Here is a 17,764-nt window from a genome sequence, read left to right as displayed (position 1 = left end):
TAACAATAATAATAATAATTTCTTTTTTATATAGTCTGGAAACACTTCACTAGAGTCTGATCAGGGAACTTTTGCAAGGCACTTCAAGCCTCCAATAAGTGGAGTAGTGGTCTCATAGCAAGTGATGAAATCCATCTCCCACATAAAGACAATCACAAATATTTATGCCCACAGTCTGTTGGAGAATGGATATGCTAACGACTCAGTCAACAAAGCTAGCAAACGTTTGTGTAAATACATAATACTAGTTAAGAGAAAGCAAATGATAACTTGCATGGGTATAAGACCAGCTATGCACTCAGAGCAGTAGCTGTATATCTGCCTGCTGTCATACTTCATGTTAGCACAATGGTAGCATATGAATGAAGTTATCATCTCATTGGTCAGTGAGAGTGGCACATACACATACCACGTGTTTTTGTTTTTTTTCCGCTGACATCAATTCCACACATGGGAAGTCACAAAGCAACTAACACAACTAACACAATGGTGTTAGTTGTAGGCAAGCAGTTAGAGAGAAAGAAGAAAAAGCTTGGTTTTGAATTCAAAACCAAGGGGAGAAAATGGTATGGAGAAGGGTGTTTAAAAAAAAAACAGAAGTAGATGGAATGAAGGAAGAAGATGTGTAGTTGATTTCATAATTTCTGAAGCTGAGCTGTACATAGATCTTGACCAGTGGCTACTCATGTTCTTACATGAGTAGCCACTGCAGAGGAATGGTCGGAAGTTCAATGATGTAGTACTCATAAAATTACCTATAAACACCTTGAAATAGAGCTTCTATATGAAAGCAATTGGAAGAAGTCTGAGTATGTGAATTGCCTTATCTATTAAATGAACTGCCTTATTTTACATATGTTCAAGAATTCTTTGGGAGGTTTTCGGTGCACCACTGCAAATGTGTGAACAATATTCTAAGGTTGGGTGGATCTGGGAATCATAAAGTGCTAGGAGTTGAGTACAGTGTTTTGAATGAAATAATACCAAGTGTTTTAGAGGCAGAGGAAGTTATGGATGCAATGTGCTTGTACCAGGATAAGCTGGATGTGAACAGCACAATAAGAGAAACTGATCTTCAATGGTGATTGGAATATTATCAAAAGTGTGAGTGAAGGAAGTAAAGGAAGATTCTTCTTCTGGGAAATATGACAGGTCTGTATTTTGATAGCATTGAATTTCACCAGATTATTTTCTCTCCACTTGAGAAGGGTGAGGAGACCAGCATTTAAGCCACTGATTAAGGAAGATCATGGAGTTTGAATCATTTGAGTACTACAATGTTTCTTAAAAAGAAGAGAAATGGAGAATGTCAGCAAAACAATGGATTGGAATTGAGGTTAGAGGGATCACTGATGCACAGAAGGGACAGCATAGGGAGGATAATAGCATGCTAGGACTATAGCGTTGATGGGAAAATCTGATGAGATGAAACCATGCACTAAGGAGGATGCTGGCCATTCAGTTTGTGATTGGACAAATGGCTGATGGGAGAACATAATATGGTAGTTTGTTAAAAATGACTCTAAGCAAACAGGATCGAATGTCTAGGAAATATTGAGAACAATCTTATGAGTCTCTCTAAACATTTCCATGACCCGTGGGCAAATATGAGAATGAGAACTGGAAAATGAGACTTATTTGTGCCTATGGTCCCACAGAAGGTTCTACTAAGGTAGAAGTGGAGGAATTTTTTGAGACTTTAGAGAAAATAGCTGACCCAATGAAAAAGGAAAAGTTGGTCTTTGTTGGGGATCTAAATAGCAGAGTAGGAAATGATTGTCAGACATACAAAAATATTTTGGGAAAATTTGGAGAAAAGAGCAAAGCTAATAATAATGGCAAATATCTGTTGGATTTCTGCTCATGACATGGACTGGTTATTACTAACACAATGTTCCAACATAAAAATGTGCATAAATTCACATGGAGAGAAGAGGCGAGGAATAAGAAAAGTCTCATTGACTATGTTATTGTTGATAGTGATGTTTTCTCCCTGGTGCAGGAAACCAGAGTGTACATAGGATTTGAAATTGGAAGTGATCACCATTTAGTCTTGAGCAGGATAAAATTGAATTTCATATTGAAAACAATATAAGAAAGTTTTAAAGCGAATAAAAGTTGAGCAGCTCTCAGATGTGAACTGTAGACTAAAATACACAAACATTATTGAAGAAAAAATGAAAGAGTTTGAGGACAGGAACCAAACCATGGAGATTCAGTGGCAAGGCCTGAAGAAAACATTGATTGATTCTGCTAGAGAGGCATGTGGTGAGGTTGTCTGCAAGGATAGAAAAATCAGAACTCCATGGTGGTCAAAAGAAGTTAAACAGGCAGTGAAGGAAAATAAGAAAGCATATCAAAAGTTCCTGGCAAATAAGTCAGCTTGTGCTTTTAGAGAATACAGAGACAAATATAAGAAAGCTAAACACTGCGTAAAAATAGTTAAACAAAAGTCATGGGAAGACTTTGGAAAGAACATAGAAAATAAATATCAAGAAGGCAGCAAGATATTCTGGAGGTTATTGAAGAAGCTCAGAAATGGAGGAAAGAGTGTTGTAAAAGGAATAAGACATGATAAAGGTGACATGAAAAGAGGAGAAAAAGATATCCTTGAAGTATCGAGTAATTACTTCGAAAAATTGCTAAACAAACAATCGGTGATGACAGCACAGTGGTAAGAAACACTGACTGTGCATGCAGTCAGGAATACATATCCATACTTGAAGTAGAAAAAACCCATCAAAAGCCTGAAATGTGGAAAGGCAGCTGGAGAAGGTGATATTCGATCAGAAATGCTCAAGAATGGAGGTATAAAAGTCTTACAGTGGCTGCACTGCACATTCAGAAGGCCTGGACAGAGAGACAAATTCCGGACGATTCGAGTAGAGCTTTCATAGTACTCACATATAAAAAGAAAAATAAAATTGAATGTGAGAATTACAGAGGTATTTCTCTACTGAGTGTTCCTGGTAGGATTTGTGCAACTATACTTGAGAAACGGTTGAGAAGAAAACTTGGTGAAGAACAAGCTTGATTCAGGCCAAATAGTGGCTATCAGGATCAGACGTTCACTTTACAACAAATAGTTGAGAAATCATGGGAATATAACAGCGATCTGTATATAAGTTTTGCAGATCTGCAAAAGGCATATGACAAAGTATCAAGAGAGAAGCTATTCAATATGCTACAGTTACATGGTGTCAATGGGGCATTATATAAAGCATACTTGGTCTTTATTTGAGTTGTAAGTTATCAGTTAGAATTGAAGGAAGTACAAAATGATGGTTAATGTTAAATCTGGTGTCAGACAAGGATGTACATTATTCCTTCTGTTATTCATTATCTATATGGATAACATTATGAAGGAAAGTGGTATTAAACAAGGAAAGTGGTATTGGAGAGGGCGCTAGTGGGTCAAGCGCTATGGACGTGTTTTGAAGAGCTCCTGATTCAGATAAGTTTTACTAGGAATAATTAAGTATATATGCGTAATTGTTTAAGTAAGAGCGGCTGTAAACGTTGTACGCTACCGATATTGTTAGTGTGGGGTTTTTTCCCTTGCTTAAACTAAATACGAAAACGTTAATATTAGACCTAGTAACCTGCAGAGAAAAAAAAAAAAAATGGCGGCGGCATTGTCATTCCATGATTTTAATTTGGATTTCAGTCGGTTCGTTAAGTGTGAGGTCTGTTATATGTATTCCTTCGATTACATAAATGATTTGTGGATGTTTAGTGCGGATGGAAGAAGGGTGTGTGCGAAATGTGACCTGAACGAGGAATTGATGAATGCGAATATGAAGTTGATGACAGAAAGTGCTAGTACCGATTGTGTCGCGAGTGCACGTTTGAAAGAGGAGGACGGTGAGAAAGACAGGCGAAAAAATGTTAAAAAATCAGGAAAAAATGAAAAAGAGTGATTTGACAACCGTAACGGATGTTAAAAGGGACGAAAGTGAGGCGGAAAGAAACGAAATTGAGAGAACGAATGAAAGTAGAAATGGCGTGATGCAGAAATTGCAAGTAAAAAAATCAAAATGAATGAATGATAGCGAAAAAAGAATGACTGATGGCGAAAGTTGGACGCATGTTTGAACGAAAGTACTGAACCAAAGAAAGATGAATGACAGTAAAAGTGAGAAGAATGATAGCCAAAGTTGGACGCATGTTAGTCCGAAAGTACGGAAACAAAGAAAGATATGTGAGAGTGAAAGTGAGAAGAATGATAGTGAAAGTTGGACTTATGTTGGACCGAAAGTACGGAAACATAGAAGGATGAATGAGAGGGAAAGTGAGAAGAGGGGGTCGAGAGTTAGAAAGTTAGAAAGATTTAATGATAGAGTGAATGTGTCGCGAGGTTCGGAAGGTGAATTGGATTGGATGAAGCAAGAAATGAAATGGATGCGGAATGAAATTAAGAGAATTCAGGTCAAAACTATTAAAATAAATCATGATGGCATGAAAGAATTAACAAAAGATGAGCGAGTGGCGTTGTATGGCGACTCCATTATTAAAGGTGTGCTAGAGGATAAAATGCACAAGGTATGTTTTCCAGGTGGTAAAATGAGTAGAGTGATTGAGGCATTGAATATGAGGCGGGAACGAGCAAAAGAGTTAATTGTATTAATTGGTACAAATGATTTGAGAAAGAACAAAGAGCATGTCAAAATAAATGTCAGGAGACTGCTTGGAAAGATAAAGGAGAATAGTGTGACAGGAAGGGTGGTCAGTGTGTTGCCTAGGTATGATTGTGGTGAAATGAGGCGGAGAGCAAGGATTATGAATGATATTCTGGCTGAAATGTGTGAGGAGATGGGAGTACAGTTTGTTAATGTGTGGAATGAGTTTGAGGGACGAAGTGAGCTGTATGGGAGCGATGGACTGCATTTGAGTGGTTATGGTGTGAGTCGCTTGGAGAGACTGCTGCTGGAAAGTGGAGAAGTGAATAGAGAGAATGAATGAGATCAAGAGGGGAGTGATGTGGAAGAGCAGGAGAGTAAGACAGGAGAGATTGAAGGAGTGGAAATGAATGGGGAAGTGAGTGGTATGAGTATAGAAAATGAGAGAATGGGTGTGCAAGAGGAGCAGGGAAACGGGGAGGCTCAGGGTGGACAGGGATACACAGCGTGAGAAAGGTGTATGCTCCAAGAGGAGGTGAGAGCATGTGTAGGCAGGAAAGTAATGGGATGATCAGGGATCAAAAGGAAACAGATGGAATTGCAAAGGGTTCTAAAATGAAGAAGCAGAAAGGGAAATGGCCCCAGTCCAGCATGGAGAGATCACATCGAGTGAGTGGTATCAGTGAAACTAGCTGTAGATCCAGAAATTAGTTGTTGTGTTTGTATACCAATGCTAGAAGTATAAGAAACAAGGCGGATGAAATGGTTGCACTAATTGTGTCTGTGCACCCAGAGATTGTCGGAATAAGTGAGACATTGTTAGATGAGGATGACATCCTGAAAGGAATAGAGATGGAAAGGTATGATGTGTTTCGTGAGGATAGAAGGAGTAAAAAGGGAGGGGGAGTGCTATTGATGATAGAGAAAGAGTTATGTCCATACAAGGTAGAGATGCAAGAGGGAAATGGGGCCAGTGGTTTTGAGGCAGTATGGTGTGAGATAGAGGTGAATAGAATCAAATACTTGGTGGGATGCTGTTATAGACCTGGTAATGTGGATGGTGGTGATAGTGAAATGTATAGTCAAATAAGCCAAGCAAATAAGAAAAGGGTGATCATTATGGGTGATTTTAATTATGGCAATATAGACTGGAATGAAGAGATAGCAACTGGAAGTAAAGAAAATGAGTTTCTTGAGTTTTTGAGGGATAACTATCTCAGACAGTATGTAACAGAGGGCACAAGAGGATTAAGGGTCTTGGATTTGGTCATCTCATCGGAGGATGTAATTATCAATGATAATTTTTTCCACCAATTGGTGAAAGTGACCACGAGGTGATTACTTGGGTGGTTGCCAGCAGTGCAAGGACCCCTGTGAAAAAAGGGTATATGTGGAAGAACTATAAGGGGGGTGATTATGAAGAGCTCAGGAGACAGCTTGCAGGTGTAGCATGGAATGAGGAGTTAGCTGGAAAAGAGATCAATGCAGCTTGGGGGATTTTCAAAAAATATTTAGTGGATGCAATGTCTAAATGTATACCACGGGTGAGAAGGTTAAATAAGGTAGGTGTGAGATGGATGAATAAAGAGATTAAGCATGCAATACAGAGAAAAAGGGCATTGTGGAGGCAGCATAAGAGAAGTGGAAGTATCCAATTTCATGAGGCCTACAAAGACCAGGCAAGGAGGGTGACTTGGTTGGTGAGAGTAGCTAAAGAGAGGTATGAACAGCAGTTAGCTAATGAAGCTAAAAAGAATCCTAGGGAGTTCTTTCGATATGTAGCCAGCAAAAGAAAGAATAATTATGGAAGGATGACATTGATTGGAGGAAATGGTATAAAGACAGCTGTTGCAGAATGTGTGGTGGTGATACTTAATGAGCAGTTAATAAAGATCTTTCAATCTTGTGAATGTGACTTCATGGAGAGATTAAGAGCAGTTGATGATGGGGAGGAGAGACTGACTGTAAGTGAGCAAGAGGTGTTTGGGGAGTTGAGTAAACTAGATGTAAATAAGGCTGTGGGACTTGATAATATATCACCGCATATTCTGAAGGAATGTGCCAGAGAGTTGACACCTGCCTTGACATATTTTTTTAATACGAGTCTTGCACTTGGTCAAGTCCCTAAAGAGTGGAAGGAGGGCAAGATTGTGCCACTTCATAAAGGAGGTGATCGAACTCAAGCATCAAACTATAGGCCTATCTGTGTGTCAGGTGTTGTGGTTAAGTTGTTGGAGAAGCTTGTGAGAACTAGGATCCAGAGTTGGGTTGACAACAATGGTATAATCTTCGATGGACAGCATGGATTTGCTAAAGGGAGGTCGTGTTTTAGTAATCTACTTACTTATTACAATAAAGTGACTGCTTCCTTGGACAGAGGAGAAGGATACACAGTAATATACTTGGATTTCGCAAAAGCTTTTGATAGAGTACCTCATGATAAGTTGACAGTCAAACTAGAGCAGATGGGGTTGGATATTAGATTAGTGCATTGGATTGGAGACTGGCTATTTGATAGGTATCAACAAGTTGTGTATGGGGGTGCAATATCCAGGAAAAGGAAAGTCACCAGTGGAGTGCTTCAGGGATCTGTTTTAGGGCCATTACTATTTAACTTGTATATTAATGATATTGGCGAAGATTTGGATGAAGATATTCAGTTGTTTGCAGATGATGCAAAGTTGGGACGAACCATAAAGAGTAGTGAAGATGTTGTGGCCTTGCAAGAAGACTTGAATAAATTGAGTGATTAGTGAGTTTATGCTTGGTGAGAATATATTGTTGGAAGTAGAGGAAATAAGAGATCTGGGAGTGATAGTGGATAAGGATCTAAAATTTAGGGGACACATCGCCAAAATTGTGAAGACAACACAAAGACTTCTGGGAATGATGAGGAGGACACTGACGTGTAGAAGTAGGGAGATTCTCGTTCCATTGTATAAGGCTTTGATTAGGCCACACATGGACTATTGTGCCCAGATTTGGTCACCTGGTTTTCAGAAGGATGAAGAGATGTTGGAAAGGGTCCAAAGGCAACTGATTAAGGTAGTTTCTGATCTCTGGAATGTCGAGTATGAGGAAAGATTGAAAAGATGTAATTTGCAGAGTCTAGTGGAGAGAAGGAAGAGGGGAGATATGATAGAGACCTACAATTTGGTAAGGGGTTGTTATAGGACCAATGGTGGAGAAGTTCTACAGAGAATAGTGGGAGATCAGGGGAGAACCAGAGGTCATCCCTGGAAACTGTATAAAGAGGGTGTGAGTAGGGGAGTGAGAGGCAGGTTTTTTTCGTGCAGAGTTGTGAATGATTGGAATGCCTTGCCTAAGAGTGTGGTGTCTGCAAGGAGTTTGAATGTGTTTAAGACCCGGTATGATGAGATGTGTGTGAGATAAAAGGACCTTCTAGATGAGTCTTTGACTCCATGAGATCTTGTTTAATAATAATAATAATAATAATAATAAACCTGATATCAAAATTGGAGATGTTAATGCTAGCTCTTTGCTTTATGCAGACGATGTTATACTTCTAAATAAATCCGCTACAAATCTGCAAGATTCCCTGACTAAACTGAATAACTGTTGTAGTAGATACGGTATGAAGGTCAGCAATAACAAGAGAAAGACAATGAAAATAGGCCGAAGCATTGAAAATATCAACTGCACTGTGAATGGAGAACCTATAGAACAGTGGAACAGTAAAAGTGGCACATTTCAGCTACTTAGGCACGATTTTTAGTGAAAATGGTAAATTAAATATGGAAATAGACAACAGAATCAACAAATCTCTCTTATATGGAATAAGAGAGAAATTAGCCAAAACACTACATTAGCTGTATACAAGACAGTGTTCAAACCAATTTTAACTTATGGATCTGAGAGCTGGGTCAGAAGTAAAACACTTGATCAAGGACTAGAGACCACAGATATGAGAGTTCTGAGAAAGATTAGAGGCATGAACAGATGGCATCAATGCCAATATCATATTAAAAATGAGGATATCAGGAAAGAACTTGACATTTTCAGCATCCAGAAATGCATTAGCAGAGCTAATCTCAGGTGAACACTTCTTTTGCTAATCTCAGATTAGCAAAAGAAGTGTTCTCTGCCAGGTTGGCAGGAAAAAAACCCAGAGGAAGACCAAGATATAGGTGGGTTGATACGATAAAAAGTACCTTTGAAGATAGAAATATAAGATCTGATTATGATAATAAGTTTTGACAGGTAACAGACTGAAAAACTTACATAATTACTAACTTCCTATATAGATAGGAAGTTAGTAATTATGTAAATTTTTCATGTAGTACTGTCATATCCTGTACACCCCTTGAGGGTACATGGCAGGAATTTGATGATGATTATGATGATGATGTCTAAAGGAGGATAAGACCAGTGACATCTGCAGTAGAGAGTAACTGAATGAAATTGTTGATCACTAATTAGATGATGGTCTCCAGGGAAAAACTCTCTCCGGGCAGCACTCCCAAGAACAGCTAGGTGAAGAAAATGAGGAATGACAGTTTGATGCCTGACCATTATGTCTCTTTTCGGGGACAAGTTGGATAAAGAATTGCTTCCATGCTGTTTGATAGATGCCTAGTAAGCATGACAGCTTGTCTAGGCAATTATTATCTTGGGCAACTCCAAGGAGTCGACAGACTCATCGAGGAGTCTGTCGATATGTTAATTCTGGAACATAAGTTTTAGTGCAAATAGAGAGATAACATCTGGACCAGTAGACTTATTAGGATCAAAACTATTCAGGATTGTTATGATATCCTTCTGGAAAGATCAGAGAAAGCATGCTATGTACAGTTCATAGTGGTGGTGGTGGAGAAGATGTGCCTTATAATGAGGAAAATAAACTCCCTTATTGGTCAATATGTTCAAATTAAAGTGTAGTAGTCCTAGCACAGAGCCCTGGACACTCCACTAGTCACAACCATTTGCCTTGATTCCACTCCACCATATACCCTCCTCTGATGTCTATCAGCCACCCTCACTATCCATGCGACAGGCCTCATATCAATTCCCATTTGTTCCAACTTCTTATGTAGTAATTTTCCATGCAGTATTCTGTCAAATGCCTTTGCAAAGTCCAGCAGTATTATAGTATAACCATTTCCTTTATCCAATTCCACTGTCACCTTATTATAAAATGCATGTATGTATTCTTATGGTAAGATTCTGCTATAGTTCAATGTTCAATGTCCAACTATCAAACATATCATTAGTGACTGCCCCCCTTTGCCATTTCCATGGTAACGTGCAGGAGCAGTCACTGATGATATGTTTGATAGTGTGAAGAATATGGGTGCAGTCATAGTAAGGGCTATTTTCCATATTCCATTTATGCAGGGATATCTGCATCTACCCTCATTCACCCTGATTCTGTTGATAGTTGTCCATAGCCTTCTAGGAAGGATGAAGCCAGGCTGGCAGCTGCAGAACTACTTCATGAGAGAACCATTTGTTGGCAATTTGCTGCAGTGTTGGTTCCACATGTTGTGAGTTGAGGATGCCGGACCAGAAAAGGCTCTGGTTATGTCCCAAAATGAGCACATTGACTTCAGCTGGGTTCTAGGGAAATTTATAAGGGATGAGTGGAGAGGCAGTACGGAGTTATTTGTGATTTTCACCAGTTCATTTAGTGAAGCCTGCCTTCTTCGTATATTTGGTGGGGCTATGTCGGAAAGCACTGATAACCATGGGAGAGGAGTGGATTTCAGGGTCCTGCTAATCGTGCGCATGGTTATATTCACTTGGAAGTCAATAATGTTTGTGTGAGTACTTCTTTAAGGACTCCATTTTGTGTGATATAATACAGGATTTTGTAACATGTGACACTTGTGGAATGTATGCGTCCCGATGGTTGTATATATGGAAGGTGAGAGAAGGGGAAATACGTATATGCGCAAAATGCAGGACATGGGAGGAACTTGGTGAGTAAGAGATGACTATAAAATTGACCTCATTGAGTCAGAGGCAGGAGATTCTCCACATAGAGAGATGAGTGGTATGACAGAGGGCGAGAATAGCGAGAGAAATATAAATAAAATAATGAGAGTGGGGAGTATGGAAAGGTTCAATGATCGTGAAGTTTTTGGAGATGGTCTCAATTGGGAGGATGAATAGCAAATAAGAGTGGCTGACCTGCAGAGAGAGAGACAGATGAGCTGAAAGAGCAGGTGGAATGTCTAGGTAATGAGATGAGAAGTGTGAAAGATGAGATTAGGAGAATGGAAGAGATGAATACAACGCAAATCAGAGTAGGAGTGAGTATGGGAATGATAGAAGAGGAGAGAATAGGAACAGTAGAAGAGAGGGAATGAGAGAGAGTTATGGGAATAATAGAAGAGGAGAGAATAGAATAAGTGGAAGAGAGGGAAAGAGAGAGAGATATGGGAATGACAGAAGAGAAGAGAATAGGAACAGTGGAAGACAGGAAATGAGAGAGAGAGTTATGGGAATGATAGAAGAGAAGAGAATGGAAACAGTAGGAGAATGAGAAGAATGCAAGGGAACACTGGAACCAGGGATAGAGTGATGTCAGGCAGGCAGGTAAGTAGGGGAACACAGAAAAAAATTGTTAGAGGGGAGAGAGTGAGGGATTCGTGTGAGCAATCGAGGAACAGGGTGTAAGAGGTGTAATATATGGACTCAATGATTCATGGTGTGCAAGATAGGATGCATGAGGAGTATTTGCCTGGAGGAACGATAGAAAGTGTGGTTATGGCAATTAAGAGGGGTGAAAGGGTGAATGAGATGACTACGATGGTAGGAACAAATGACTTGAGAGGTAATGTAAATTGGGCAGCGAGAGATATGAGATTCTTGCTTGAGGTTGTACGAAAGAACACACAGAGAGGAAAGATAGTGTGCATGTTGCCTAGTGTATGATAGTGACGAGCTGAGCAGAAGAGCAGTAATATTGAATAACAGAATAGCTTGAATGTGTCAGAAGAGAGCATTGAAATATGTCGATGCTTGGAGGGTGTTTGAGGACAGAAAAGAATTCTATGCGAGAGAGACCACTTGCATTTGAATGAGGAAAGATGTAGGCATATGGAGAGATTGCTGTTCTGAACGAGTCAGTGTGCCACTGCAGGGAAATTAGAATGCCCATCGTTGATGGTAGCAGGGGTGGCCTCCTGTGGGAATGGGTACTTGGGAGAAGGGGGACGACATCAGCTAACGTTGAGCTCAGTGGAGTCTAGAGGGAATAATGCTGAATATAGAAAAAGTGGCATTTTTATGCATTAGACTAATGCCAGGAGTATCTGGAATAAAGGAGAAGAATCGGTGGCGCTGATATCATCAGCCTGGCCAAAGATTATTGGGATCACTGAGCCATGGTTGACAGAAGGGGTTATAATAACAGGAATAGAAGTAGCAGGGTACAGCATTTTTTGGCAGGATAGGAAGGGAAAGCATGGTGGTGGAGTACTGCTTATGATAAGTGATGACTTATGTCATCTAAGAGTGGAGGCTTTAGAAGACAGTGACACTAATGATTTTGAAAGCATACAGTGTGTAAAGGTGGGAAAGACAGGATATTTAGTGGGGTGTTGCTAAAAACCAAGGAGCACAGAGGGTGGGGACCAGGAGATGTTTAGACAGTTGAGCTTGGCAAGTGCAAGAAGAATGATTGTTATGGGAGATTTTAACTAGAGCAGTATGAATTGGGGAGAGGAAGATGCATGTAGCAATAAGGGAATGGAATTTCTAGAATTCTTGAGGGGCAAATGTGTTAGGCAACATGTAATAGAGGGAACAAGAGGTTCAAGAGTTTTGTATTTGGTCATCGCATCAGAAGAGTTGATAATAACTGAGATGACATCTCTCCCACCAGTTGGAGAGAGAGTGACCATGTGGTTTTGACTTCAAAGATGAATAGACATGCAGAAGTATCAAAGAGACTGGAACGTATGTGAATTATAAGGGAGGTGATTATAATAGTCTTAGACATCAACTTGGGGAAGTTTCATGGAGGGAGGAATTGGAAGGCCAGGATATCATTAAAGCTTGGGAAATTGTGAAGGAATATTTGTTAGCAGCAATAGAAAACTGTATTCCACAAGTGAAGCAGAGGACACAATTTCATGCAAAGTGGATGACAAACAATATTAAACAGGAATTGCATGTGAAAAAGAGGCTATGGAAAAGATATAAGCAGACAGGTGAGGATAAGATGCATGAAGAATATAAGACACAGGCCAGGAGAGTGACTAGTATGGTAGGGAAGGCAAAACTGGAATATGAGAAGAGATTGGCCCTAAGATCCAAAGAAAATCCTAGGGAATTTTCTAGCTATGTGTCCAGTAGGAGGAGAAATGTTTGTGGAAGAATAACATTGCAGGATAAAAATGGGAATAGAGTGACTGATGCAGAGGTCATAGTGGAGTTGTTCAATGTGTACTTTATTGGAGTATTTCATCCTGGAGGAGGTTTTAATACTAGAGGGATACGGCAGGTTCAGGGTTTAGAGGTGCAAGAGGAGAGTGTGTTCCAAATACTGAGTACTCTGGATACCAGTAAAGCTGTTGGACTGGATGGTATTTCACCACAGTTTTGAGAAAATATGCTAAAGAACTGACAGCACTTTTGACCTGGATTTTCAATGGAAGTCTGGCTATGGGAAAGGTGCCCAGGGAATGGAAGGAAGGTAAGATAGTGCCATTGCATGAGGGTGGTAGCAGACTGCAAGTGTCTAATTATAGGCCAGTTTGTGTTAATCAGTAGTTGTTAAGATCTTGGAGAAATTAGTGAGGGACAGTATACAACATTGGGAAGATGAATGTTATCTGTGAGAGTCAACATGGATTTGTTAAGGGATGCTCTTGTTTTAATAATATGCTAGCCTTTTATAATAAAGTTACAAGAGCAGTAAATGAGGGAAAGGCATATACTGCCATTTTCTTGGATTTAGTGAAGGTATTTGACAGGGTGCCACAGGATAAGCTGATAAGCACATGGGTTTGGATATCAGGTTGGTCAATCGGATTCAGGATTGGTTGTCCGATAGGTATCAGAGAGTTGTAGGGCAGTTTCAAGGAGGTAGAGGGTTAGAAGTGGGGTCCCAAAGGGCTCAGTACTGTGACCTATATTATTTAACTTTTATAACAATGACATTGTCAGTGGATTGCAGGGGACATTAAGTTGTTTGCAGATGATGTGAAGCTGGGAAGGGTTATTAGTAATAGTGCAGATGAGGTAACCCTGCAAGAGGATTTGAATAAGCTAGACAGATGGGCAAATGAATGTGGATATTGGTTTAATGTAGCAAAATGTGAGGTCTTGAGGTTTGTGAGACATCGATGGGATGTTGCATAGTCTATTGGAGGAGCTACACTGGAGGAAGTAGGGGGGGAGACAAGAGATCCAGGGTTGATGATTGATTGAAACCTGAAATTCAGGGGACATATTGCAAAGGTAGTGAAGGTAACACAGAGGATTTCTGCAATAATGACAAGGACGTTGACCTGCAGAGATAAAAGAGTTATCATTCCTTTGTATAAGACCCTGATCAGACCACACTTAGACTATTCTTCTCAGATTTGGTCCCCAGGATTTGAAGAGGATAAATTAAATTGTGGAAAGGGTAAAAGGTGGATAACAAAGATGGTTTCAGGACTGTACAATGTTAGTTACGAGGATCGGCTGAGGGAATGTGGACTGCAGAGTTTGGTGGATAGAATAAGGAGAGGTAATATGATTGAGACTTTTAAACTGTTGAGAGATGGTTACAGGGTTGACACTGGGGAGTACTTTCACTTGGTTAAACAGCAGGAAGGAGTGATGACAAGGGACCATCCCTGGAAGTTACGAAAGGAAACTGTGAGCAAGAGGTTGAGGAGTGGTTTCTTTGCATGGAGGATGGCTGAACCGTGGAATGCATTGCCTGATAGAGTGGTGAGAGCGAGAACGGTCAATGAATTTAAGGAATGGTATGATACACTTTGTGTTTCCTAGGAGGGACCTCCTGCGATGAGTCTTTTGACTGCATGGAGGCCTGAATAATAATAATAATAATAATCAAGAATAGTCAACATTTTGTAAATAAACTCCAAGCCATTAAGATTGCACCAACAGACATGCTAGCCAGTCTAGATGTTGTATCCCTTTTCACCAATATACCAGTAGAAGAGGTAATAAACATCATCCAAGATCTCTTTCCTCTAGACATCACACAGATGTTTAGACACTGCCTTCAATCTAATTTCTTCAAGGTTAACAACACCATATACCAACAATTAGAAGGCCTAGCAATGGGAAGCCCACTATCACCATCTTGTGCAGACCTTTTCATGGAAAAACTTGAAAAAGAAATTCTCTCTGCAATCTCTCCGAGACCATCTACATGGTGGAGATATGTTGACGATATCTTCATCATATGGCAAGACAGCTTAGATAACCTAAAATCGTTTGTGGATAAAATCAACTCAATACATAACAAGATAAAATTCACTCTGGAAGTGGAAAACAACAATCAACTGCATTTTTTAGATATCTTGATAAAAAAACAACCTAACAGTGTCAAATTATCCATTTACAGAAAGCCCACAGATACTGGAAGATATCTTCATTATACTTCAAACCATCACAAGACACACACACAAACCGAGCATTATCCACATGTTGAAACATAGAGCCAAAAAGTTTATATCAGAAGAGGAGGATACACAGACTGAACTCTCACTAATAGCCAACACATTATCACAAAATGGATATCCTCAAAACATCATCAAAAAATATCTATACAATGACAACCCCAGACAAGAAGAATCCCACTGTCCGCACATTTCTACTGTAGTGATACCTTTCATCAAGTCAATTTCTTATCAAATAGCAAGAATACTAAGAGCCCACAACATCAGAGTGGTCTTCAAACCAACCACCAATATCAGACAAGTTTTATGATCCCCCAAAAAATAAAGTGCCGTTCTACAAATATCCACGAGTATATTACATTCCCTGTTCCTGTAGTCTTGCCTACATCAGACAAACTTCACGAAGTTTAGAAATTAGACAAAAAGAACATGATGTAAACCACAACAGAAGCATCTCTTCCGGCTTAGCACATCATTTCTGTATGTCTAACCACATGATAGATTGGCAAAACAGCTCCATGCCATATCTCGATGACGACTACAGGCATCGTTTATTTAAGGAAGCCACAATAGTGTCAATAACTGGCAGAAACCTCAACAGAAATCAGGGTGTAATTCTAAACAGTTCGTGGAAAAACCTGATCCTCTCTCTCAATCAATCTGAACTACAACTAGCCAGTAATCACATTACACGTTTACAAGAAACACGCATGCGTGATAATGAATAAGAACAATAAGTCCTCTCTGTCACACGAACGTGTAACCTTAGCTACTAGTTGGTTTACAACGTTTTTTATGTTCCTTTCAATTTGCATTTACTAGTTTTCATATCTCCGTAAACGCCTTGAAAAAGTTAGACAGTTTGCTGGCGAAAATGGTAGGTTTTAATATAAGTTTTATTGTAAACTGGTCTGTATTAATAAAATTGTATTTCTATTATAAAACGACCAAATGACAAAATGATATACCCTTGCAAAGTGTTCATTTAGTAACGGAATTATTTCTTCTGCTTCTGTCAATTTTCTGCCATCGGCATTGCGTAAAAGTATGTTTCCATAATCATTCTTCCTCTTACTTGCTAAGTAGCTAAAAAAACTCTTTTGGATTTACTTTGGCCTGCTTAGATAATTTTCTCTCAAAATCTGATTTAGCCTTCTTGATCGTGCTTTATATTGTTCGTGGACATGCTGGTCACTTTTTTGTTTATATTCCTTCCTCAATGATTTGTTTTTATGCAGTTTCTGCTTTATACTGCTACTCATCTACTTAATCCCTACTCAGTTTATCTTCCTGTTCTGGGTATGCACTCTGATACTGCATCACTCAAACAATTCCTGACTGCTTCTAATGCACACTAATGACATTAATTGCATGTAGCATCTTATGCTACAGCATTGCTCCAAGTTGTTTCCTAAGTTTATCATAATCGGCAGCTTTGTAGGTCCACATAAACCCTTTCTTGACTGAAATTTCCACATGTTGAGCAACCTCTCAGGCAAACTGCATAGTCACTTTCCCCACTGTAAGAGGTAGAGTTGCTACTGGGGTTACAGATTAATCTTCTCATGCTATTATCAGATCAACACTTTCATATCCCTGGTCCCCTCCATCACATGCGGTTTCAGGTAATTATCCCTTAATAACTGTATAAATTTGATTTTGCCATGTTCCCTTTATTTCTTCCATTCTATACTCCCAAAGTTGAAGTCTACCATGATAATTGTTTGGCCTGCACTCAATGTGCTAATCTGCTGATGTCATCCACATCTTCTGCTAGACCTCCAGGTCTATAGCAGCAACCAACAAATTTTTTGTCCTATTGGGCTCTATTAAACACCAGACAGCCTCAAATGAACCATTTCCCTCAGATCAATCTTCCTTAACTTCTCTTTCTTTTAAGGTTACATGGTGATCAGCATTCATGAATTTAGGGACACAAAGACAAGTGTTGAAATGATTATTTTATAAATCATTAATAAAATAACACTTGATGTTTCGACCCCTATATTGAGGTCATCATCAGAAGGATACATGTGTATAGGGACCAAGCTATATGCTCTTGCACTCAGTTCTTCCAAAGATCCTCTTCCACACCTAGCCCACCCAGGGGTATACAATATACAATGCATATGTAACTTACCATACATAGAGGAAACAGGGCAAACCTTCCAAATTAGGAAGGATGAACACAAACGACACATTAAATACCTTCATTTTGGAAAAACCAGCTTTTCTGACCACTCACTCCAAACATACCACAGAATTTATTGGAAAAATACCAAGTCCCTACAACGCACCAAAACCTGGTTTGACAGTAAATTTAAAGAAGCATGTGAAATGCTCAAACATAATCCAAATCTGAACAAAAATGATGGCCTAACCATTCCAAGAATGTGGAGGACCCATTTGCAACCTTTATAGCAACCAGAGTGAAGTGTTTTTTTTTTCCCTTAACATTCAATAGCAACCTGAACTTCACAAGTCCTGAAGAAAATCATAGTATAACAATCTGAACTGTACAAATCCAGAAGAATCTTA

The 17,764-nt window shown here is 39.4% G+C and overlaps 1 protein-coding gene across 8 annotated transcripts in view; it reads right to left on the bottom strand.

Annotated features, from left to right (window-relative positions):
• Positions 1-17,764, bottom strand: part of Bmcp (uncoupling protein Bmcp mitochondrial) — a 475,843-nt gene that overhangs the window by 200,179 nt on the left and 257,900 nt on the right. The window lies entirely within an intron of this gene.

The sequence above is a fragment of the Typopeltis vanoorti genome, chromosome 22 (genome assembly GCF_054136105.1).
Source record: "Typopeltis vanoorti isolate ZY-2024b chromosome 22, IOZ_Tvanoo_1.0, whole genome shotgun sequence".
Classification (NCBI taxonomy): Eukaryota; Metazoa; Arthropoda; class Arachnida; order Uropygi; family Thelyphonidae; genus Typopeltis; species Typopeltis vanoorti.
This window is presented reverse-complemented; position numbering and strand designations above follow the sequence as displayed.